Genomic DNA, 26,318 nt, shown 5'->3' with positions numbered 1-26,318 from the left:
GTCATGCCTCTACGTCAACCCTTGATGGATAGACGTATCCTTTCCAATGCATGCTCCTTTATTCATTGGGTCTAGAGACATTATGTATCGACAACATAACTTGTCGATACACGAGTTTGTTGATGTCAATACCAGGTTGCAAGCATCCGATCAGCTCTATCGTTTTCTTGTCAACCACCAAGTACACTTGACAACTTTCAGCTTGAGTCAGCGCGGCTTTTGATATGATTGAATCAAGAACTATTTCAAAATGGAAAAGAACGTTGGTAAACGATTCTGAAATGCCTTTTTATCTCAGTTCGAAACTAAAAGTAACACGTTTCCTGGAAATTGGATAAATGTACCTTCAAAACCATATTGAAGTTGGCGTGGTTTGGGCTACTCCTCGTGGTAAAACGGTTAAAGCTTTCTCAATGGTCAATAGCTTCTATTGTCTCGCCTTATTAACTTGTTAAGTGTGAGCCCCATACTGGGTGACTTCTTTGCCAGTCGCCACTGATTCTAGCCACACCACATGTTCAGGTCACAGCAATCTCCATGAGGATTCGTCATAATTGTCACTTTCCTTATTCCATTTAAAGACATTAATGTCTCCCAGTGCGCTAGAGAGTGCAAAATGCCTGTGTTTTCCTAAGATTAATGTGGCAAGGTTAAATTAACCACATGGGCTCGCCATAGCGTTGGCTGAACCACGTCACATATCTCAGTAATTGCTAAGCCAATGTTTCTTTTAGTTGAGTTGTGATTAAATCTAATGAACAGCTATAGTCTGTGGGGACAATGGCTATTAAAGGCGGTAGGTTAATCCCGGGTTCGCCACGTGCCAGACGATGCTGCAAGAGGGTGACAGAGAGCAGGATGCTGTCTCAGCAACTGGACCAACTGTTCAGTCTGCCACGCGGTGCTTTGCGTGGCTCATTGTGCAGCCAATGGCAGTTTGCAAGGAGAGTGATCGAGAACAAGAGCATAGTTAATCCTCTGTTTGCCACGTGCCACGGTGCTCCCAGTGGGTGACGGAGAGCAAGACAGAGACTCGGGAACAGCGCATTGCCGCCAACCAGTGTATGTAGAAAAGATGAAGGGCAGGGGAAAGGGATTCAACAATCTAATCTGTGGACTATGCATGAGACATTTTGCAGGGTATATATTGGCGATGAACGGGTTATGCTTGCCCCACAGGTATTGAGCATGAAACAAAGGACAGAGGGAAGTTTCAGTTAATCCTTTGACGCCAAGAGTGAGAACAAACATCATGCCATTTCGTCAAAGGACGATCAAAGCAACAAATCACGTTGTTATCAAACAGATTTTCAAATCTTTTAAAATCAAAACCAAACACATTTTATCTTGAAACTGCTTTTGAGAGTATTACACAGGGAGTCCTAACATAAATCTAACTAACTATATATCTTGGTTACAGTCATTTCTGTCTTATCATTGTTTCGTTGTCTCTTAACTACCCCTTTGCCGTAGCTGCCTATTACACCAATGAAAATATCACCATAATAATTAGCTTAGTGATCCTGATGAAAAAATGCGCGATGCAATAATTCATGAGCATAATTCACATGACGTGTTTATAGTTTGTCATTGTAATCCTGCCGACTTGAACTTGCCAGGTGCACAAAGAATTATCAAACGTCTACGACGTATTTGCACGTACAATTGCCATCAATCGCATAAAACAAATATTTAGAACTTCCGACATGTCAATGCGATCGTCAACATGTTTGAGTTTGAGTCGATCCACAGTTTTGTACTTTGCTTACTAGATCAACTGAATCGGCCAAGGATCTACACTGACTGGTAGCTGTTTTTAGTCAATGTCCACAGTATATTTCAGCTGTATGCTGTATGCAGCTGACTCTTACACCCCAGGCCAAAATCCTACCGGAACGTAGTTCATTTCCTAGCTTATGGGCATGGTAAAACCAAGAAGGAGTTCACTGTGCCGCCCATTATACAGGAATATTTGTCACCGGAGATCGATAACATAAGGTGCAGAGCGATTAAAAACATTCCCGGTAGCTCGATCATCAAGGCCGACGTTGGCTTATATTTCCTATTGGCTGAAAAAACACCCTATTAATTCACCTTCACGATGATCATTGTCCTACAACGACATTGCCCCCATCTCGACAAGACGCAGAATTTCTGTATAACCCACATACCAACTGTATACAATATTTGCTCTAGGTAGGTGGAACGCCAAAATTACATTGAACTCATCCTAACAAGACAAGCAAACGTATACAACCATGTCAAACCCCCATACATTATTGGTTCAATCTAGGTTGAAAGCCACTCGAAGTAACATGGTGTCCCACGAATCTCCAACGAAGCGTAAACACACCTTTATATTATAACAAAGAGACCCTGGTATATCTTTGATTCAGTATTTAGATTGACATCTCAACCGCATGTTCTACACTAAAAACATCAGATCCGCTAAGGAAGATAACGTTTGATAAAAATTGAGTTGTGTGCGTTTATTAAAAGTATCTCCGTAACCAAGGAACCGATATTTTAAATTCTTTAGATGATGATAAAAATCGGTTGCAGTGTTGGTTATTAACTCTATCAAGGATTGTGCTCCGCTTCAAGATACAGTCAGCTCCTATCCAGTGTGGTTGAACACAGGCTTCGTATATCAAAGCCAGATTTCTTAAGATAACAGGCGTTGCACTAACGCTTGGTATCATCATAGTCTTTCAAATATTTTATTGGAAAGACTTTGGTATCATTAATCAAGTCCCTTTTTCTGCGACAATATAAATTGAACCCAAACTTGATATTGGGTGATATGAATAAAGACTAGCAATTGCTTTTACTGAAAACCCCATGTACATTTACACTAGGCCTTTCTGTACAAAACTGAAGTAAAATCATTTACTAGTATATATTCATATCACCCATTATGTTAGGAAGATTCGTTATCGAAACAGAGATTGAGCTGGGACTTTGTCAAGCTTGTGACAGTACAGTAGCAAAAGCTGCAGTCACACTTGGCAAGGGTTTTTATGGCAACGAAAGATAAACTGAGCATTGGTCGCGAAACGAGACTGAAGTTGTGTATCATTCTTCATCTTTCGTTTAATGCGGGCTTGGATCTAAATGCATCTTATTGTCCTTACACATCCAGCTTAGCTCTGAGCTTCATCCTCACTAGTAACACAGGAAGCTAAACATCAGCCTGGATATTGCATTATATAAAAAAACGTAGCTGGTCTAAACACACCTCGGGCAAAACACTGTCATCCGAGCCACGGCTGGAAACAGTCTAGTTCCGGTGGGAAGTTGCTTTTTTTATTTGGTCGCCGAACACGATGTAATAATAGTAATGAGGAGGTATAATATAACCATGATTATTAGGGATAACGCTGTCAGAAATAGACGTGTATTGCTGAATGTTGGCTACACAGTGCTGCGACAGTGCATTACTTTTCGATAATCGCGGCAAGCGAGGTGGTCGTCACGTCGTTAAGTTAGCCTCAATATTTTTGTTGTGGAGGGGAAAGACATAAAACACAATACGTTACAACAGTATCGCAAATCCTCCAAGTAAATAACATAAATGGCATATTGTGATAGGTAAGCAAATGCTTACTTAACAACCATAGAATTTGTGCTGAAAATAATGTGCTCGCCCTTTCAGATTGATGAATTGAAAATCTATGCCCATCACAGTTTGATTCAGTTGCAGCAAATCGGCACTGCCGTAGATATGAAATCCAACCGGAGATCTTTTCCTAAAGTTCACTGACAATAAATTTGCCAACGCTTCACTTCACAATGATGTGACAATGAGACAAAAAACATCAGCAATGAACTGCAATTGACAATGACGTTTAAGAAGACACTTGACCAAAGTGAATGTGATTACTGGCTATTCATTGTTTTATTCATTCGTTGTCGTTTGAGTCTGGAGTTTTCAAATGAATAATGGATGATTTGCTGTGCTACTTGGGTCTGCCGCAGCTGGCAAGAGCATGTGTGCAAGGAAAAGCCGCCGATAGCTTTTGGCGAGGACAATTTTGACATGCAGGCCGTACGATTGGTGTGTTGAAATAAAGCATAACTGCGATACGATGTTGAGAAGTTCGCGAAAAGGATATTTAAAAAAATCTGATATGCTAGAAATAGGAAGGCTTGAGGATCGTTCAATATTTATTGTATATATATCGTAATTTGATACTTGGCCTCTGGGATCCACTCGTCGACCAGTTTTATCAAACTGATTGCATCTGTTATGTGGCGTTATCGCTGCCTATCAAGAGAAAATAAAGGGACACCTTTGATTAATTAACTGACATCATTATGAGAAGGTGTGTCAAAGACAGTTTTGTCTTACTCTCCGACCTGTACCTTAAAATAACACTGTTATTCTCTACCCCAAACTCCGGTTTTCAAATGTTACAACCGGTCCAAATGTTGAATCACTAGAATACCCGCAGCGTACCGTGCATTGTGCTACTAGCGTATTGTTCCCAATGTGAATAGAATAAAAAGAGCCTGGTTTGCAAATAAAAGCATTTGACGGATCAAAATGGAATGCACACAGGTATTGCTTTGGCGCCATGTGGCACCCCACGCAAGAGAGATCGTCTTAGGACAAAGCGGCCGTGCTCCACCCGTGTTTAACATTATAAATGAGTCTTAATTGCTTTGGATGGTCCAGTGGTGCACAGTGCACATTACACGAATCATACATTAGGTCTAATGATGAAATATTGTGACCAGTGTATCGGGCTATTAAATAGAAATAATTTATATGGAGAAAAAACGACCGATACGACGAGTTTGTCCGGGCTAGACGTCTGTCCAGGCTAGACGTGACATTGTGATTCTGTCAAGTATTCTTAAATAATAAATGCCTGGGATATCCTGCTAATTTAAAGAAAGGATAATGCGATTTATTGTAATTTGAGAGTCCGTGTGATGTACTGATTATAGTGCAAAATGCATAAGAGAATCCACTTGAACGTATTTTGTATTGTAACTGGCATCAAGGCAGTGGCCTATTGAGAATTCAATTGAGGTCGTCCATGGTACTACCAAATCACTTTAATCAATCTACATGAGATTTCACTGCTTTTCAAAGATCATCGCGATGTTAAAGTTGGGCCACCATCTCCAGCAACAGTACATTGCTGTTATTCATCCTTATGCTAACTGATTTAAAATTTCCCTTACAAAATATGGTACGTTTTTTTAACCAGAAAAAAACGGCACTAATGAATAATGATCCATCGCCGTCAGTGCCATTATTTAAACTTCGAGAACGTTACGTGCTCAAATCGTATGAAACCTCACGTTATAGGGAAGTCCTACACTGTCAAGTAATTTCCTTCAACTCCATTCCCTCCACGGGGATCATGATAAAAATCCCATTCTTTGTCCTTGGCCATTTGTCATCGAGGTAACAGTAGACACTGTTATACAATGTATGACACTAGGACGACCCCAGCTTCCCACAGAGTAAAACATCTGAGAGAAACTAATTGTTTCTCCCAAGTTGCTACTAGATTGTCATACTTTGATTGATTGGCATTTCAATACGAACCTCGTCCTAGCTGACCTTCATGTAAAAAAGAACGTATTTTTCTTTAAAATTCATTGCGTGTCCTCGTCCCTATTGTCAATATCATAATTGAAAAAATGACACCACGCATTGTACAGCATTTCGATATGACTAATATTTTGTTATCACCACTAAGCATCAGTTAGACAAATGGGTTGCTCCTTCCAATGGACTGTTCAGAGAAACTCCTAATTTACCTGTCTCCTTAAGAATAAAATTACAAATTGCATTCGTTATCCACATGACTTGTCATTTTGAAATTTCAGTTTTTTAAAACTTGTCATGCCTGGTCTACGTATGTGGCATAAGATATCATAAACGTATTAGTCACACAGGTTCGGGTGGATCAGGACATCTTAATTTAATAATTTACGACTCTGGTTAAAGGGCACGAATTTATTTTCATTATTATCTATTTAATTAGACTTCCCATTTATAATTTCACGTCGGTTGCCTCTGTTGTACAAAGTTGCTATATGTTTGGTTTTTGGTCTAGGAAATTCTACAGTTACATTCAGTTTTGGTGAGATCATGGTTGCAGTCTGAAATCAGTGTGTGTTCTCATGGAGGTATTATCTTAATAATACCTCCATGGTGTTCTTCAGTGCGTAAAGTTCGGATTCAGTGGGTTTCAAGATAAATATGATATTGATAATAATGATAATAATAATACTAACAATACTACATGTACTAATTTTCTTTTTATTTGTTTCTTGTTAACGCCCGATATCAGGTAAAATTGATACATCTTTTCAATTAAATATACATCAATTGAAACTTTGTGCAAGCTCATAGTGAAATAACAACGTGGGATTTTAACACAATAGCATTCAGACTCAACACCAATAACAATATTCTGTAACGTTTTAAACTGCTCCTTCCTTTCAACGATTATTGATGATTGTTCTGAGGGAACCGTTACCACTGTACATTATTAAACAGCAAACAAACAAGCATAAAACATAGTCAGTTGATATACATACAAAAACAGATATTGTGATGCTGTGTATGACTCGAGGGTATGTTTATTGGGTTGAAGCTAGTTTGCCTCGGGTCTTGCAGTAATCCATACGTTTGTCAATAAAAACCGTACAGACACGGAAGCCATGATGAGCCAATGCTCCGCGCTTAATTGTCTTAGTCTCTGTGAGTCAAAGTTGCTTTGTTCCATCTGGAATATGAAGTAAGCCTTGTGGCTTTGCTAGAAGCTTCTCATCACGAGTTGGAGGCCTTTTACTCGTAGTGTATTACGGCGAGCCGTTCCTGTAATGTTCAGGGTAGCTTTAGTAAGTAAGGTTAAGCTTGAATATTTAGTTGCTGTTTTTTGTAGTATTTTTTTTTTAGTATTTTCCGAAAATAAGGATTGTGATATGGACCGTTTGATAAGAGTCATCAAGGGCCCAAATATTCTGATTGATAAGTATGCCCCTTCCCTCAAATTAACGTCTTGCTTAAAAGGTAACCCGAGCCGCTATGATATGACCACTAAAACTGCCTCTTCCCTTAGATTGAGTTTGCTTGCGTAGCATTAAATGAGCCTAACGAATTGTGTTTTAACTGTTACCTCTTGTATCAACAACAACCGGCTCTTCAATTGGCCACAATACAACAAATCCATCTTACATGTCCAAGGGTTAAATGAGCAAATCCATAAGGGTTGACGACGATCCAGGGCAGACAAACTGAGATATCAACCAAGTTCACGAGGTTCATCAGAGAAATTGATTCCTTCACGCGCACTGCCACTTCGCGCCTGATTAAATCCAATGAAGTCGGTTTAAAACATGTCACATCGAACATCAACGAGCTGACACCCGTGGACGAGCTGCTCTTCCCTGGATCGTGGACGCGAATATTACGGTGTCTGGATCCATCAGTGTTAGTGGGGTTTTCCCACTTGCTATTTAATCAAGTTGAAGTTGGGTAGGATTAGTGTTTTGAATTGGTAAATGTCCCCTCCCATATCCTCACAAAAATATGAAAATACCTCGTTGTTTATTTTACCTGATAAGTCGGGGCAAGTGGCATACTGCTTGCATAAAGATGAATTCTCGACATCGTAGCAGATATTCAAAACAATTGAAAAGTAAGCTTAACTAGGCTGCGGGTGTCTTGATCGAGAGAGTTCGGAAGTACACGTCGAGCAGTTTTTCCACCGAACGATTATTGAAAAAAACATTGAAATAGTTCTTACTCTTGGCTTTTCCCTGCCATTAGACTAAAGTACAGCCAAAATCATATCAGTGAAATGCCTTTCATGATGTCCAGCGGTCAATGTTCCATCGGTGATTGTGACAGCCAAAGTATAACAACCATTGTGCGTGGACACAATCAATAGGTCATAAGGACACGCTTACAACCTATCTTGTCTCTGAGTCTGTGCCGGGGACTGGGTCAATTTCCTTATCTTTCAATGATGCTGTCCCTAAAGATTGAGGTTTTGTTAACACGATGCGAATTGTGAGCAGCATTCTTGACATGACCGAGGAAATGGTATTCTCAGATTAGTTGTGTGGACAAAAAAGCTGTAATGGCAATGGCCCCAGGCAGCCAAGATTGGCATTATTACGTGGATTATGCAAGATTTCTTTGGTGGGGACCTCGTTAAGAAAATGATATTTTGCTCTCTGATGGACTGAAGTTATCGACGAGCATCTAACTTGGAGATGTGAATGTCAGTCCTTCTCTGGGTGTGGAATAATACGATTATTTAGAACTCATGGGTGGGGTAGACCGAGATTAGCTGTGGTCGGTAGCACGTTGCAGGGATGAGCTCGAGTGAAATAGAATGAATGTTTGAACATGGGTAGTTAGATTATCAAGGATGGCAAGAATAGTCGTGTATCACAGTGCCAATGATGTGTTATTGCTTGTAAGACTTCACGTCAATGTAACGTTTTTTTTTCTAAGTAAAGGATGTCAGGTGTTTCTTAGAAACTGTGGCGAGATGGTTGCCAATTACTGATATTAAATCGTACAGTAATCTCACAAGTAGGCATACCTTCCTGCACTTTTGTGTTCATAAAAAATGGTAATTCCTGTATGAAAGTGTTGGCACGAAGCATCCGTAGAATAAATATCTCACCAATGCTGTTGGTGTGCATTGTCATATATGATTCTCTCAGTTTTCTGGTGCTTTGACCCGATCGTGTAAGCTGCATCCATCGGAACTAGTTAGTTCCAGAGGGTTTAGGGTGACCTCTTTCTGCTTCAAGCGAGTGACTATCTCTGATGACTACCAAGAGCTAAAAGCAAAATCGAGTTGCTCTTGCTAGATGCTGGACCATTGCCATGGATGTGGTGGGTGCACTCAATGCCATCCAATGCCATTCTGATATAGAGCTTCTTTCTCTACAGGAAGCCTTACACTTGGCATACCAACTTGACAATACAGGAGAAATCAAAGGACGAAAAACAAAGCTAAGATCATTTAGAGGTCTACACTTATTGTCATCAGTACCTGTGATGAGAGCTCAAAGATGCAGTTAGTTGTGGAATAATTGGTCTGGTGTAACTCTTCTAATAGTGCTTCTTTGTGTTTTATTGCACCACCAACAAAACAGCGTCAGCGTGATATTCCAAAGCTAGATCATTGAAGCCTCTGACACGTACGTGGTTGACAATATCATAATCGTAAAGACAACTAGAAAATTCACAATGGTTTTATCGATGCTTGCTTAGAACTTTGTCTACATCACAAATATATCCAGTTTGAAATTCGCATGTATGTTGAGGTGAAATGAATCTGGTTAAAACTGTCCATTTGAGCACCAAGTACATCAGCAGTATTGATTTTCATCATCGAGGTAGAATAGCTCGGTAACAAAATCAGACACTTGAACAATGAGCAACTTTTATATCAAAAGGTTTGGAAAATCATACACATTACGTCTCATTTCTGAAATAGAATTTCGTCCACACCCAGTATGTTTGTGCTTTGAAGGTACAATCGTTGGTTGATTTATATTAAGTTTCTGTTCAGTTTGTAACCAACATTTGATATCTTAGTTTATGTTGTGTGTTTTGTTGTTTTTTGTTGTTTTTTTTTGTTGTTTTTTTTTGTTTGCACCATTCTTTGCTTATGATCACACCAATTATAATTGTCCTGTGTATTTATCTGTGTAAAGTCAATAACAGAAATAGATTTTATGTCTCAATCCTCAGAAACATTACAACTTCCAAAGTGAAGTCAAAATGTCTTTCTCAAATATGGATGTTTGACAAACGTGTTATCGCTAGTTTTATCGCTGGCTAAGATCACCACTAACAACTGGATTGCGTGACCAAAAAGACAGTCTATCTGAAATTCAGCTAAGGTGTCTATATCAGATAGGTATCTGTCTATATCTCAGAGGTCAGTATATTGTGAACCGCCTTGATCAAATCAAATGGAGGCAAACATTATAATGCATCACCTAAAGCAGGTCAGCAGTGTTTGACGGACGGCTGCAAAAATTGACACAGTAAGAGGCGAAATAGCATTTAAGAATGAGTAATAGTTAGGAAAATGAAACTGCGGAAGTCCTTAGACCACAGCGTGTCACGCGTACGCTATTGAAATGATAGGTTGCAACGTAATTAGCAGCAAAACGCACGAATTGGCAGGTCATCGCTGTGTACATTTTGCATTGTTAGCCTAATTTCAGTTGAGTGTGGTGCGTGACTGTAGCCAGCCACTTCCTTGTGGTCGTACAGCGGCTATTTGAGTTGCGTATGGTCAGTTTGGTCACAGATAACGGTCTCTGTGGGAAAGTAATTGGGTTGGAGAAGTAAGGCACAACTTTGACGACGACGACAATGGCAGTGTTTGGCCGGCATGCGGCGGGATGCATAAACATCAGGCGGGGTCAGAGGGTTAATAATGAGCGACTTCGATCAGGGGTATCCCGGCCTGAAAGAAGAGAATGCACACTATATTGTAACATGAAATAGTTAGTGGTAAAAATCTGTGGGAAAGTCAAGGCTAAATTTTATAGAAGTTTCAATAGCTTGCCAAGAGCTGAGCGCTTGGCTACAGAACGAGCTTTAAGCAGGACATTAACATTCAAAGTATAGAGCAAGTTTTGATTTAATTAGTTTTTTACATCATTTCTGTAATGCCAAAAAAGGTAAATGATGCAAAACTGCCAATATTTCTTCATTAGGCTACCAATAAAACTGCTTTACGCATGTTATTGATAGGATACATCTGGTTTTGTAACCGTTTCTCCAGTATATGATAAATCAAGGTATGTTACCATCCTTTACGTAAGGGAAATACGCAAAAAGGAGGAATTATCATGTGTTCCCACGGTGAGTTCGTGTCCGTTCATTAATCTGAATTTTTCATAGATCTTCTAATGTCACGGTCGAATATTGATAGGTTTGGCCTTTCACACAGATGATAGGATTATCACTGTATGACCTAGTCCATGTCGACATCCAAAACGATTTATACCTCGGTGGTTCTTGTCACGAACCATTACTACTGTATTTATGGTCAACTCTACCCGTTAGATGCTGCAGCAATTTCCGTTGAGTGCTTGTTGAGTCTATAGAACTGGCACGGAACTGGCCTTGTGATTGACATTCATAGACTAGCGGTCTCAGGGGGGTCAGACCGGTTATAGAATCGTACACTTAACGGACACAGGGTTATCTGATCTGATCAAAGTACAAGGGGAAGACGCATTATCACAATGTCTGTAGCCAGGCTGAAAATTGTCTATGAATAGAAAAAGGGTAGATGGAAGCGAGGTGAATTCCTAACAGTGGGTAATGTGGTGTGTGCATCCTTTAAATAAGATTGGTTGATGTGGGAAGGTGTTCTGCTTACTTTTGGTGTATTCAGTGGTTTGGTTGATACATCGAAAGGGCGATAGCATTGATAAGGATCGCTGCCTTCAAAAACAAGTGTACTTCCCATGAAAGTTAATTTGGTGATTATGCTAAGAAATAGGCAAAGAGAACGTAAAATGATACTCAGCCTATCATTCTACTCACGGAGCAATGAACTGTATTCAAAAAGCCTTGGGGGATGGGAAAACAGTGCTTTCTCCTTGGCCCTTGCGAAAAGATGCGCAGAGAATGATCACCAGTCATAGAATCTATGAGTAATATAATGATCATGGCATTGCAATGCATGATGTTTTGATACACCAAACATGATATAAAATAACACCATTTGGGTTGTATCTGAGTGTATCACACATTATTGAATGAAATCTACAATTGATTGAACTTTATTGCAGAGTCAAGCTGTCCCTTCATATCGAGTGAATTACAGCCAATAAAAGCTGTGTTTTATGCTATTTAGTAGACATAGCCAGCTAATCAGTTAAACATTGACTAACTTTAGGTCCATTTTACGGTGGGCATTGTTAACTCTGCCCCTGAGGACAGTAAAATGCAAATGGCTGACCGTGATTAGTCATAGGAATTTTTACGAGTTTCCCCATTGATTTCAGTTAATAAGATATTACCATTTCTGAGCAGATTTAGTGTAAATGACGTGTTTTCCTACCCCAGGCTATTGGCTTCTGACCTCTTGGAATTGCTGGTGTTTTTGATTTCGTCCCCTGGCCTTTTTCATGCGGTCAAGGGAAACTGGGTAATGGGTACATGGTCATTTGAGACAGTCTCGGGGCAATTTGATTTCCGTAATTCTCTTCGCAGATGATGCTCATCCTTCTGAAGCAGACAGAAACTGGAAAGCCAAAGATGATTGCACGAGATGTTTTTTCATTTGCAGTAACATTATGTGAATCCATTATAATTGTAATCTGACCGTAAATATAATTCGGCAGTGCGGTGGGCATTTTTTAAAAAAAATATTGAGTTGAGTAATAGCAGATTTCCACTTAATAACCGGTTCTATGTCGTTCTTCACAGTTACAACTTTCTATGTCAGTTTTCGTCATTGGAGTGATTTTTGTGCATCGGCATGTTCGCATGTCTCACTGACCTTGATTGCTTTCACGCTGTGATGATATAGTTTGACATGTGTGCTCTCGGCAGTGCATCTCAACTACATATAATGATGAAGATGACCACCAGCCAATGTATCTTGTCTGTCATCATCAAGTCTGAGCCGGTCCAGTGAAGGTGATGTCATACTGCACAGAGTGAATCAAACGTCCCGGTCTAGCAAGCAGAATCATGAGTAACCTGATGATGGACCGGGAGAACAGTCTGTAGAAGTAAAATAACTATGGACGGGACTCTCTGGAGCTAAATGATTCACTTAATTGGAAAATGGAACTTGGACCATTTGTCGTGTGGTGATGCCAGTTCAATAACAATGGACCACTCTATGAATCAAAGAGAACAATGGAAGGAGAGTGTACCATGACCATAGACAATAGGTATATCTCACGATGACGATGCCGCATATTTTGTTTCGAGTGCCGACTTGGCAGGGAGTAGACACGAAGGTTCACTACAGATGATCGTCATCTGTCTCCTATAACACTCATCCAACCTGCTGAGTTTGATAATGGATACAGTAGGTCCAGTAGGCCATATGGTCCGTCCAATATCACGAAACAAAACCGCCCCGTCTGTCTGGATCAATCAAGATTTAGACAAGAGATTCCGCGGACGGGCGCGGGTTCGCTTGGTGCGAAACAACAGGCAGGGCTGAACGATCTTCGTATTGTTTAGTCACTGCTCGTGATTAGGCGGGAACAATATTATCTTGGCTAACCTGTTGTGACAACTGTCATCATAATAACGCATTGTCCTCACACCTGGTGGTTCGCCATTGTTGAAGTCTGAAAGGGGGCTCTTAGGTAAGGGCCACGGTCATGAAGTGTCTTCGTTCCCTTAGATATACTCACGTACATGCACTCAGTGAGATAAAATTATTCCATTGATGCAGCGGCTCATAATTTATGACAATTGGTAGATCATTGGTTGTTTTGACAACAGTTGTCGCAGCACCCTTTGTCGGCTGTGCTCGGTGCTTGCTTCCTGATAATTTCGCCAATCAGGACAGGTCACCGGGGAGTCATCAATCTGCTTAAATTTCATGCGTTATCACCCGGGAGCTTAGCTCATCTATTCATAGCTGGTAGAGAGGAAGATAAAGACGATGATGCTCCACTAAGGTCGTACCTGTGTGCCTGTTGCTCTTGTTTCCCCGAAAGAAGTACAAACCTTTCCTTCCGATCACCAGCTGGTATTCTGTTTTAGCAGTTTCTCAACTTACCTACATAGTTTTCCCAGCGTTGCGCAAGTTGAACTTGATCCCTATGAAAAAATAAACCAGAAAGCTGACTAGACACACCAATCGAGCAAACTCGATATCTAATCACAACATCCTTTGTACTTATTAGACTTGATTCTACCGATTAGATTTGTCTAATGGCATTTGGGAGTGAGTTTCAAGTTGAAGGGAGGGGAGTTAAGAGGTTCACAAGTTCAATTGACCACCGTCAGTGTTGTCATAAGTAAACGGAACAATTTAAAGTGAAACAGCCTCCCTGATAGTTTAGTTCATTGTTATAGGAGCACTTTGAAAATGTGATGGGTAGGAAGGAAAGTGGGGTCAAGTCAGTTGGGATTGTATTATTCTAAGGCTACTTTGTTTCCAAGACTTGCAATTTGTTTACCGGCCTTTGGCAGATGATATGTGGGAATATGATTGCTTGCATGTATCTCTAATCTAAACGAAGGTAATTTCAAGAAAATTTAATCGGGGAATTGTTTCCACGAGGGTGGTTCATGTTGGTTTGTAAGTAGTATTCACCAAGAACACAAAATAAGGGGTTCAAACGACGCCGTTACAGAAAATAAATGACAAGGATACATTTTATTTGCAATTACTAGTATAATTGATGCTGAGATAGACCGATATATATTACACTGTATGCAGCTTTCTCTCCACGATGGTAATTCCTCGCTTTAGTTACCTTGGGTCCGTATCCACAATGGTTCCCCAATCGCCAGAGGCATCTTGACATTGTCACATCCGCTGTAATGGTTTGCAATGGACATGGAAAAAGTATTGTCTTTGTGTGTGTGAATAATAGGTTGTGGTAATAGGTGTGAAGAGACGTTGTTCAGCAATAATATTATGTGTCCTGTTTTTCACATTATCTACGAGGCAAACCAGAACCTGTGAGACATCTTTGTGAAATTGTGTATGACAATACTTTAAATGAACGGATTATGTCTCTTCTTCCAGCTTTTGTTGTCCTCCAGGACCTATTTCATTGTTGTGCTATCGGCATTTTGCTCATCTTTAGTTCTGCATATTTTTATTATTGTGTGATGGATGTGCTTAAAGTAACCGTGTAATTTAGAAGTTTTATTTGTTTTATTCTTTGATTTTGGTGAAATAAGGGTGAAATGTACAATTCAATAACCTTTAGGCTGGAAAATGTCTTCATTTGTGGAAAAAGGAACTCAGTTTTTGGTCCTGAAATTATTGCGGTACATATCAAACACTTCATTGTTACCTTAAATATACTGTTCTGAATATAACTTGATGATATAGTTAGGGCTGACTAAATGGATTATGAACAACTTGGAAAGTACAAGTAATTGGGAAGAGAACACCTTTAAGTGCATCGTGGGGTAAGATATACAAGATAAATAGACGTACACAGTTTTGTTGGTTGGTGAGAAGAAGCAAGATACCATGCAAGGCACAGCTTACAACATTTGGCCTGATAACAGACTCCCTGACAAATGCTCAAAGGGGTTCTGTATTTTGATTTGAGAAAGATATGTTTTAAAGTTTTATCTAGTGAGGCTGTAATGTTTTATTTCGCTTAGTTGTACATTAAATAGATGTAACACACTCTAGCCTTTTAGCTATTGTCGTACATCACACCCGGCTTTTAGTGTAATGCGAACAATTATCCCGCATTTGAAAAATGCAGCCGCAATTTGCCATAATGTTTTTCTAAGTGACACGCCAGTAACAAGTTGTTAGTTCAAACAACATGTTCACCAGCAGTAACCAAGGCTACCAGCAAGATTATTAAATATTGCTGAATCATCAACATAGTGGAGTCCTCATTACGGCCAGTTATCCTCGACTTGACGCGACACTCAACAAATTGGTTGTTCCCAAGTGACCATTGACCTTCGCCGAGCCGTCTAAAACTCATCGCTTCAACTGATAGCTCGCATCTCCTAATTCCTATGCGGTATCCCTTTGCGAACAAGCCAGGAAATCTCTATTTACTGAATTACTCGGAATGATTTCGACAGTTTTCTCGGTGCTAAAGAACTTGAAGTAATTTGTAACAATTTGTTGCACTTAATCAAGTGAGTCACGAGGCGGTATAGTTTCCTTTGGCCATTTCACGGTTTATGTCATGAAGTTTTCACTTGAATGAAGGGTACTTTCGGAGGAGATGAAATTTATTTCGTTGTTCGGTGCTCGTAATACTCACCACTTCGAATCGAATGAAGAGGGATTTAGAATCAAAAGCCTGGTTCGTTGGAAGTTGGGGCGTATCTATATTCTCGTTAGCATGTGGTGTTTCCATGTATGGGCTAGTAAGAGTGGGATGATCCTTCGGGAGGAATCATCAAGCGACAATAGAAGAACTAGACCAGTGTTGGGACTATTTCCGGTCTGGGGGGTCGCTTATCATGGCGTCCAGCTCTCACATATATTGCTTTAACTAATAGGAAGCTACAGAATCATCGCAGTGAAGATTTGTTTTCTTGTCCAACGAAAACCGTGGATTTTATGCTTCATGCAGCGAAATAGTCCTAAAGCAATGAGGTGGTTTGGGATTACTCCATGTAATTCTTTATCGACAACATCGTTAAATCATGTTTGGTATCTGCAATCATTAGCGTGTTTTTTTGTTGCGTTTTGGTAGATCGCAAAGTCATTTTCCCATTCCGTAGAATGACTACAAGCTTCACGGGCCCGCCCTTGAACTATAAAACACAGACTGTTCATTTCTTTAGTCAGCGGCATCTTAACCAGACTGACTGTGCTGTACATTTAGTAATGAACCCTTGGCACACTAGAACAGCTAAGAACAATGCAAATATACCACATGCAGCGCTAACAAAAAATTCCTTTGTCAGTTCGTTGACTCAGTGAAAGCCACGTTCGATATTTAACATTAGCTCCTTTTCGTTTTTTCTTTTGCTGCCTGGAACACCTGGTGAAAATGATTAACCTAAACAAAGGCCTTTTGGTTGATTTAATCAAACCAAAGATTGTTAGAGCAACTAGGTGAATCATATGACCCCCACTTTCTTTCTTGTCAATATGAGGCTTAGACGCTCTGGGCAAAGTCATTCTCTAACAATACCCGAAATGGTGGTCTGAATGTCTCTCTTATCTTTTCAAAACACAACATCACTGGTAGAATAATTACAATGGGATTTTAATTCATTTAATTCCTATCAGAAAAGAATAGTTCTTATATGAAAAGAATAATTCAATTTAATTAATTTCTTGGTGGAGAATTTTAAAATCCGCTCTAAAGACTTCTTCTCGCGAGCGGGCTGCTGAACGAAATGTTTTAATTGTTATTTTTTGTCTGCCGCAGCTTTCGCGTTTACATTCTCATGATTGCCAGGCCATAATCCCATGTTCTAATGATTCAATTAGCCGAAATGGCATATTATAATCAATCAAAACTCCTCAGTTCTTCGCAGTTTTTCTGTGAAAAGTTTACCCGGAAATTATAGTTTGATTAATCCGGTGCAGCTAGCCTGAGTCGGACTGGCACTTGGTGTTAACCGAAACTGTGTAAAATTTAGTTATCAAATTAGCTAATTGAAGATATAAGTTCTTTCCCTGAGCACAGAATGATTTATTGACATCGGTAACTTCAATAACAGTAATGCCTTCGTGGGCAATGTCACTTTCTGCAGGTTTAGATAATAATGTATAGCGTGTGCATTGAGCTTGCTTGAGAGGGGCAGTTATTTGCTGTTGACTCAGCCAAGGTAAATTTACGTTTCCCAAATTTACTAATTGCAGCCAAGCTATTTCCCAATTATTTCGCAGACACTAAGTGAGATTCATCATGATCCATAAATACCGGTACTGTGTGATGAATTTGTCATGAATTTAGTTCTGCAAAGAAAGAAGGAAGATACAAATACATGTAGTTTACATTCTTGAAACACTGCCGCAAACCGAGAACTGATTGGATGTGGTGAGCAGCTTCAGCGTAACATAGTCAATAATGCAACATTGGTATAAAATTCCAATAACACAACACTGTTTAAGCTGTTTTTGTAAACGAACTATCGATACAGATTCAAACTAAAGATCAAATAGACCTTTCCAAATCCAAGAACAACACGAGTCGATGATAGTTGTCTTAGTGTGGAACTTGGTCTGAATAAGATGCAAGGAAGTTGTGTAAAATTTCCAAATTGACAAACTCACTGCCCTGGGCTTGAATACTGTGATGAAGGTGCCTTTGCTCTTTTTGGCTAATTGATTCTTTCAATAAAACCTTTTGATTTTTGCATTTTATGTTCCATTGATTTTCTTCTACCCGCGGCCCTTGAGTCATTTCTCGTCGAATTTCCTCTTACTTTTTCCTCGGGGTATCAAATAATTAACAGCCTATTTGTCAGTTTACAATGGAAGAAACGACTGAGGTTGGAATCAATACACGTATTTTCGTTGCTCAGCTCAAGAGCCACTTGAACGAAAGATGTTCTGGTGAGAAAAAAAGACCGTAAGTGTTATGTATGAATTACGCGTTTGTGGAGAGATAGGTAGGGTCAAAATGGCAATAAGCTTACAAGGTAAACCCGACTGTTAGAGCAAACTCCAACAATCGGTGATAACTGCATTGCTTGCTAGCTCGCTTAAGCTGAAAGCCGACAAGGTCAAAAGGTGATTACGAATGCATTTGCACTGCAAGTACCGGAGAATGTAAGATTATTATTTGGTTATAGCAACATACTACCGGAGTAGAAACAAGAAAGAATTTGCAGCATCAACGCAAAAAAGTGTAATCCCATTACCGTCTCAGCCAAGAGTGACTTATAGCTACACCAATTTATAAAGAAGCTCTCATTCTTCGGGGAGAGATTCCATACATTGCCTCTTCATCATGATTTACCAGGCGCTGACAAGTTGGTTCTCTGTCTACGAGTTATAACTGATGAGAATAGGACTAGACAACAAGGGTAGGCAGGTGGGAGGCAATGGTATGCATCTGAGCATCCGGGAACTTTTATCACGCCATTTACCCATCAGTAGACGTGTGACTGGTTGTCTATGAAAGAGCAGGTAAATTGAAATGGAGCATTCCACAATGGTAACATGGTCTGGTAATCGAGAGAATTGTGATGCTGACAACTAGTCAACCCAAAGGTAGATGAAAATATCTGTAAGAATAGTTTCAACAAAACCTGGTGGTCGCGTCGGTAGTTACAATCATAAATGTTATAGTGGTCGGTAGTAGGGCAGGTAATTGTAACCGCAGCTAAGAGCTGGGAACGTTAAAGATATAGATATAATCTTTTTATAAAGATCGGCATGGCAAAAGCATGCATAAGAATGGCTATAACATTACAGTTGTGCATGTCTTAGCTTGGAGAACCAGACGAGTTTGGTTCATTTACACAAATGAAGCTCAGTTAAAACGGTTATGGTCGTAAACATCATGACTAATCTATTGCCCTTGCAATACTTCTGTTGAGTGCATACAGAATTCCACCGCTGGGTTGTAACCAAGACGGATGCGTTTTGTTCACTTGTCATGCATCACCAAAACATGGGGTCACTTCGGCTTCTTTTTTTTCGATATTTCTTTTATCGAATGACTTCTGACAAAAAACATCTATAGTAACTTTCATTGTATTGTGGCATGAAAAAAGTATTTATATGCTAGTGGTTTATATCTAAAATATTTCAATAAAAAATCCACGGATGTCCGATAGACCTTGTAATTGGGAACAGGGAATTAGAAAAAGGCATATATATGTATGAGTATTATTTCAGAAGGTCACTACAAATAGACTCGTTTTTCAAGATATCTGCAAAAAATAGGCTATTTATGAATGAATTTCTCTGCAGAGAATAACACAAATATGCCTTGATCGAAACTCCATGCAAAATTCCAATATTGCAGAATAAGGGAGTTTCTATTTGTTTAGTCGATTCTTTATAGATAATCCATAGGCTATTACCGGTGAGATTAATACACGACTAGCTATTGCTGTCCTAGGGGAAAATGCCAATGGAAATTGAGTTGGTAAAAAGAGCCATTGGGAGGTTTTGCGGAGAATCTCAGCGATTTCTGTAATGGTAATTTTACGATGTTGCATGAAGCAACAGTATTGTAATGGATATTGTAATGATAATGTTTGTATTTCGGGGAGGTTGTTGTAGTTTTTTCCCCTTTCCGTCATATTGATAACACAGAGGTTTTGCACTGTTTTCTTATGTAAATTGCTGTATGCGACACTTAGTTTGCGACTGATGGTCCACAAATGGAAATGCCACTTTGCGCTTTGAAGACAACTGCTGGTTGATCAATGGACATAGAGGAACGGAACAAACATACTTGTAAAAAGGGTTTTACAATAAAATGCATGTGATAGCCAGATTTCATGAGGAAACGTTCAACTTTTTAATTTCCGTTGACCCGGGGTTTGCAGAATTGGATAAATGAATATGTCCATCTTAATTCCCTGAAATCATTTTGTTGACCTAAGTTAGCAAATTGAGCAGCATTTGAAATGTGACGACTCTCTCAGCCTATACTCTGTGGCATTATGATAGGATGACAGCTCTCTCGAAAAATCAATCAAACCCACCGTTTGATTGAATGTCAATAAGTATAAATCGATTAGAGGTCATAGCAATGTCGCTGAAGGCGGGCAAATGGCGTTATCATCAGCAGCGGCTCTGGAGGTGTTTCTGTTATGGTTCTATCAATAGATAAATGAGTGTGTGAACTAACCAAAGAGGCACACTGGGCGTATTTTGAAAGTGAACGTGTGATTGTGTCTCAGCATATGTATTTAGGGGAAGGATGCCATTCAAAGATACTTTGTCAACAAGATACCCCGTCTTTATCAACCACGTTGACCTGCTGCGCTATCGTGTGTTGCCAAAGTCATCATCCCTATCAAAGAAGATCTCTGGTAACCACACCCTGGTACCTGACGCACCGAACACAGGTCTGGACCCATCATACCATAGAAACCTGAGACCGCCTAGAACCTTCGGAGTTCACTGTCTTCGTATTGCGCATTTCCTTTGTCTTCAAAGCCAAATCACCGCAGTCTAGAGACACATTTTCTCACCTTCCTCGATTGATCAACCTGATTTTTCTGCATCTTTTCTCACCTTACGTGCTGGCGATTCCAGCCTTAATTGATCTGTGATTACTCGGTTACCATTGCATGTAGGTTGCTGTAAGATTTGAATGGAAAACAGTCTTGTCGTAAGGTATGGCATGTTAGGTGTTATGCATTCACCAAAACGAGGCGAATATCACTTGATCATTGCTTATAGAAGCGTTTTCTAACCTGAAGGCACCGAAAAAAACATGAACTGCTGTCTCTCAACCATTCACTCCGCATTCTGCGTATTGGAGAATGTTCATATGAAAGTGATCTTGTAGCAGGTAGTGGTTCCGGACCCAACAAAGTTCAAACATCAAAGAATTTCTCAGAAGTCACCTTGTATCTTTTTACTTGCCAAAGCTATTATTACAGTATTGAAATCTCATGCTGGCTAGATCAGTCTCTTACACCTTCGAGCCTTGCGTTGAAACTCGAGGAAGCTCAGGTATCTTCTGCAAATCAATTTCATTTTATATGTTAACACTCTTACGAGTCCTTCGAGGAGGCTCATTGAATGTTTTTTTTGCGTTAACCCATTGAGATGTAGCAGTTGATCATTGTCTTTCTTCACGTCAGTGTACCTTTACCTTACATGTTTTGCTTTCTTGCATGTTGGAGTGTTGTAACTTGATAGGCGAGCGTTGATTTGAAGCAGGGCAATCAGGGTTCGTTTAACGATTACAGCCGATTTTGATAAATGGAACTGAATAAGGTGTCTCATGTTTACTATTGTACAGTTAGATGCTACAGTGAGCTAAGTCAGTAGAGTTTTGTCAAAGGGGGAAAAGAACAAAATGGTGAGTGCGAAAGAGCGTTTGGAGGTGGCGGCAACTCTATACATGTAGAGCCATCAATTCCGAAACGTCTCACGATGGTTTTTGCCCATGTTTAATTGCTGGCCACAAAAACGGCAATGAATTAGGAACTATCAACTCAAACCCACCTGGACCAATTAGTCATTGTTCAGTGTAAGCTATCATAATCACCAAACCCCATTATCTAATTAGGCACGCCTAATTAAAAGATAAACGAAACCTTCTTTGAAATACAAATCAAGTTTTTAGACGCCCGTTGTACTTTTTATCTTAACAACAAATTGAAGGATAATGAGTTAAAACCGCCTCATTTAGTAATTTCTTCCGCCCTACTTTACTCATTCTTGAATAAGACTTATCTCTTAGAACATTGTGAATCCGATTATTATGCGTTGAAAAGAAATCTAACTCCTCCAATGCAAGGAAGACCGAGGGCAAGGATTAATTTTTATCTTTAGTGATCTTTTTTTAACAAAACCGACACAGGTCGAGACAAAGTGAGTAAATTTTATGAAATCTTCCTTTGTGGCCGTTTAAAGCTTATTAAGATAGCAGATGTTGTTAACAGATTTTGTGATGTGTCAAAAGGTCCTCGATCAGCACAAATGAGAAGCACTAGTCCTGATGTTCGAATATGTACTGCGCTCTATCAAGATCAGGCATTTGGTGCAGAGACAAGACACTCTTGTGCCCCAGTAGTACTGGTCATGATCCATCACTCGATCAAATTATGAGATAGGCATGATGTTTTCCTTCTGTAGGCAAATTGGCTCGAGAATTTAGTTGCTTCAACGTTAAAGAAAGACAAAGCGATTTTCTACATAAAATATGCGTCTTTGCAAAGATTTCCTTTCGTCCATCCAACAAACGTTAGATCATGCTGAGTAAGCATATACTGTTGATGTTAACATGCTTTCACGAGATGGCTATCTCTCCCCATCTTTCTCTCAATCCACGCACAATACACTAAAAAACCTGCTGCTGATTTCTCTTCTGTCTCTAGTTTATCTTATCATCTTGTCTTACCTTCTAACGTGGTGAAGAATGCTAAAGAATTTACGACTTTCACCCGATGCATCCAGAAATAAATATATTTCCAACATGTTTAAACTGCCTTGGGATTAGCATGTTTGGTCTCTATAATAAACATTTGCGAGACAGTTTTTCTTTTCAACATTGCTTTGAAATTTAACAGATACGATATCACTTCTCCCCCGGGCAAGTCGGTCTCTGTTAATCGGTAAACGTGCGTGTTGTTCCCTGCCTTTTTAAACACTCTGCGTGCAGTCCGCCAACGAATTATGCATTTGGATGAAGCTCAGGCTCGAGAAGTTGTGTAATTGTACACTAGATTAAACATTGCTTGAAATACAACAGGTATTGCCTTTGGTTATGACTGAACTCAACTTAAAGACCTCCATCTACCAAGGCAGGTGAACCAAGCTACCCCAGCATTCGTCTAGCCAGTCTGGCAGGTTTAGCCAACAACTACTCGAGATTCACTATTAACTTCTCGAAGTCTACTTCTTAACTTCTTGAGGTATTGATAATGGAATTTGTTTTAACATAATACATCGTATTTTACGAATTGGAATACGTACAGTTAGACAGGCGCATCTTATCAATCTTATCAATGGATGAAGTATAGAAAATGAATATTTTCTGTTATTTCCAAAACCTTTGTTTTTTGTAGGTTAGTTATATTTGCACCTCACATCCGAATTTGAATGACCTATGCAATCCATCATATGATGGTGACAACATATTTACGCCCGTCCCAAACAAATATCCCCCTACATCCTTCCTCCCAATATAATAATACCAGAACATATCTTGAGCATCATTGTCCTCCTCTTCTTCACTCCTTCGAGTAGGAGCACCTAATTGTTCGCCGGGCAGAACTGACCGCCTTTCCGGGCAGCCCACACTTGACAGCGATTTGAGGACCAATTGTGGCTAATTCTGTGCAGCTTCTGTTAATGGCAGACTGCTTGTCGTTGGTAGGCAACCTGATTCAGTCTGGATCGTACCGTTGTTAATGCGAACTTCTCGGTCAATTTGTTTGGCATCTCATCTAGCTTGGATTAGCTTTGGGTACCATTTCTTCATCTGCTGTGACTTGATCAAGCATCCTCTCTCTCGTAGGCATACTAATACTAGCTTTTCATATCAAGGAAATTGCTTTTCACATTCTGTTTAAGTTCATTTAGGATGCAAAACTTCAGGACCGGAGTTCACACCTTCGTATCGTTTATTTGAGAAGCAGTCGAGAAGCAGTCTGACCGAGTTATGCTTACAGGCACCTATCACACAAGGAGCTGGCTGCTCTTGCCAGTCTTCCATGCTTCTCTATTGCAGACTTACATGTATCCACTTTTATTGTATCCTGGGGGTGTATCAACCATCATGGCCTCGTCCTGATATGAAATGTTTTTGTTACCAGTATTAACGAATGTCGATGACCATTTTAACATTCCTGACCATATTCCTCGCTTTTCTCTATTGCAGACTAACTAAGGATACCACTCTCAGGAGGCACGGAGGTGTGTTAAGTTCAGGATATAACTCACATGGAGTTTTCGTGTTGATATATCGATAGGGCATGAGATACCTAATCGGTAAGTTGATTATGGCTGTGATACTATTTATTCTTCAAATGTCTGTGTCGCCATCTTAATGCCAGTCTCGTTTTCTAATCCAATTGCAGTTTGGTGCACAAAGTGAATCACAAGGTCCCTATTTCCGTGTCCTCTACCTGTCAATCCTATTCCCCCTGTTAAGCGCATTTATTCAATATTCAGTCTTGAACAATCACTAAATGCTATCAAACTCGGCAGCAACGCTTGTCAAAGCGTCTTGGCGAGTCTATCGAAGAGATCTGCACACAATAGCAGCTGCCTATCTGGGAGTCGGTAGGGACATCAAAATGGTGAAGACCAGATAAAAGGGTCCATACAGTGAATACGTTGAATCCAATTTATCTCAACATTTAGCGCATCTTTCATGCTGTGTCTCAGGCGAACCGCCCGTCAACCCATGACGTGACAATGCGCGCCCTTTGACCTTGGTGATGCTACGCTGTCATGGTGCATAATGGCCGAGAAAAAGTCCTCCTACCCCGGGCGAGAGGAATTGGACAAATTTCCCCCTGGGAATGGTACTTTTAATTATGTGTCAAACTCTGTTACTTGTCAGGTTGACGGCAGGTGAATAACTATGCTAATGTTGTAAGAGGTGGATGACGTAACTATGAGTCTCACTGTCACACTGTTTAGCCAATAGTGTTCCATCCCGCTAACCCTTTGTTGGCAGAGCCATCTCGTTAATGATTTGCATATTGCGAGGAGTAAACCATACTTACTTGTTCACCACCTGGCTGAGAAGAGGGTTAAGCCAAGTTTGTTATATTCATGGTATCTAATGATGCTCTGGTCGAGCCCCCCCCCCCCCCCCCCACACACATGTTTTGTTTTACAATAACATTACCGCTGCTGCAGTATTCGCTTTCCTTCTGGTGCTATTAAATCACTCTGTGTATCAAACATCGACAAAATAACATGTCTCTCCAGACGATATTTTAAAAGTATTTCGCTTTACAACATACTATTCCTCCATCATATAATTACGATCCTCCGTAATTGAATCATTCCCTAGGCCAGTATGGCTGTGACACGTACTGCTATGACATTAAACTGGTAAACCTGAAACCTAATAATCACAAAACCAGTGCCTCAAAACAAACAGCCTAAGGCCAAAGTAAACAAATCTAATAATTCTAATTCTAATCTTTTTTATCGAAGTTGAAACACATAACAACTACATTTCAAAGATTTTGTTTCAAGTTTAACTCAACATCGGTTAGATAACTGAACCACCAAGTGCGTCATTGTGTTGGCATAGTAATCAAAGGATGAGCTGTGGGTTTCTCTTTAAGGAACATGATAGTTCTCATAATGTTTGCCGTAAACTGTTGACCTGGGAATATCATCGACTGATGAAAAATAATCAAACAGGGCTAGGACTGCGTCTAGAATGTTCCGAGCCAATTTCATAACGGAATATGATATTTCGATGAGGTAAGCGCACCGCCCGAGGCAACTGTGTTCCCTGTGTTGTCCTGTATGATAAATATGACTTCTATAGCAATGGGAAATCATAATATGTTGGTTTTGACTTAGTGTTTAATAACATGCTATTGTTGGATATTATAGCTTAGGGCGTTATGGATAATCAAATCAAATTTCTTGCAAGTTGAGTTGGGAGTTCAATTATTTTTGTTTGTACTTAAGGGATATCGTGGTGAACAAACTTCTGATTTGCTTACTTGACTTTGTGTTGTTATTGTCAGTAATTCAGTATCGTATGTGCGTCACTGTTTTATCCTTTGATGCGTCTCTCATACTGATATGATTATTGGCTTTTTGTTAAGAGATATCACGCTATTTTAGTGTTGGTCCTCTTTGTATTCGTATCAAGAATGAAATAATGTTATGTGGTTATTGACCAGGATCGCTTTTTAAATTTAAACCTTCATAATCCGTTTCTACACAATATGACATCTACAAAGGCACAACAAAAAGCTTGCTTATATTTAACCATGCTTAATAATCCTAGTCAAGCTATCCCAAAATGATCCAGAA

The 26,318-nt window shown here is 39.8% G+C and overlaps 1 protein-coding gene across 6 annotated transcripts in view; it reads left to right on the top strand.

Annotated features, from left to right (window-relative positions):
* The window catches only part of LOC135491984 (uncharacterized), a 201,476-nt gene that overhangs the window by 29,939 nt on the left and 145,219 nt on the right, over nt 1-26,318 (top strand). For 5 of the 6 annotated variants that reach the window (XM_064778009.1, XM_064778010.1, XM_064778016.1 and 2 more), the window contains exon 2: nt 24,187-24,296. The exons of the other annotated variant lie outside the window; for it this stretch is intronic. The gene's annotated coding sequence lies outside the window, so the exon portion shown is untranslated. The remainder of the gene's footprint in view (nt 1-24,186; nt 24,297-26,318) is intronic. 6 annotated transcript variants of the gene reach the window in all.

Source organism: Lineus longissimus, chromosome 8 (assembly GCF_910592395.1).
Source record: "Lineus longissimus chromosome 8, tnLinLong1.2, whole genome shotgun sequence".
Taxonomy (NCBI): domain Eukaryota; kingdom Metazoa; phylum Nemertea; class Pilidiophora; order Heteronemertea; family Lineidae; genus Lineus; species Lineus longissimus.
The sequence above is the reverse complement of the archived record's forward strand: the minus strand, read 5'-3'. Positions and strand labels throughout refer to the sequence as shown.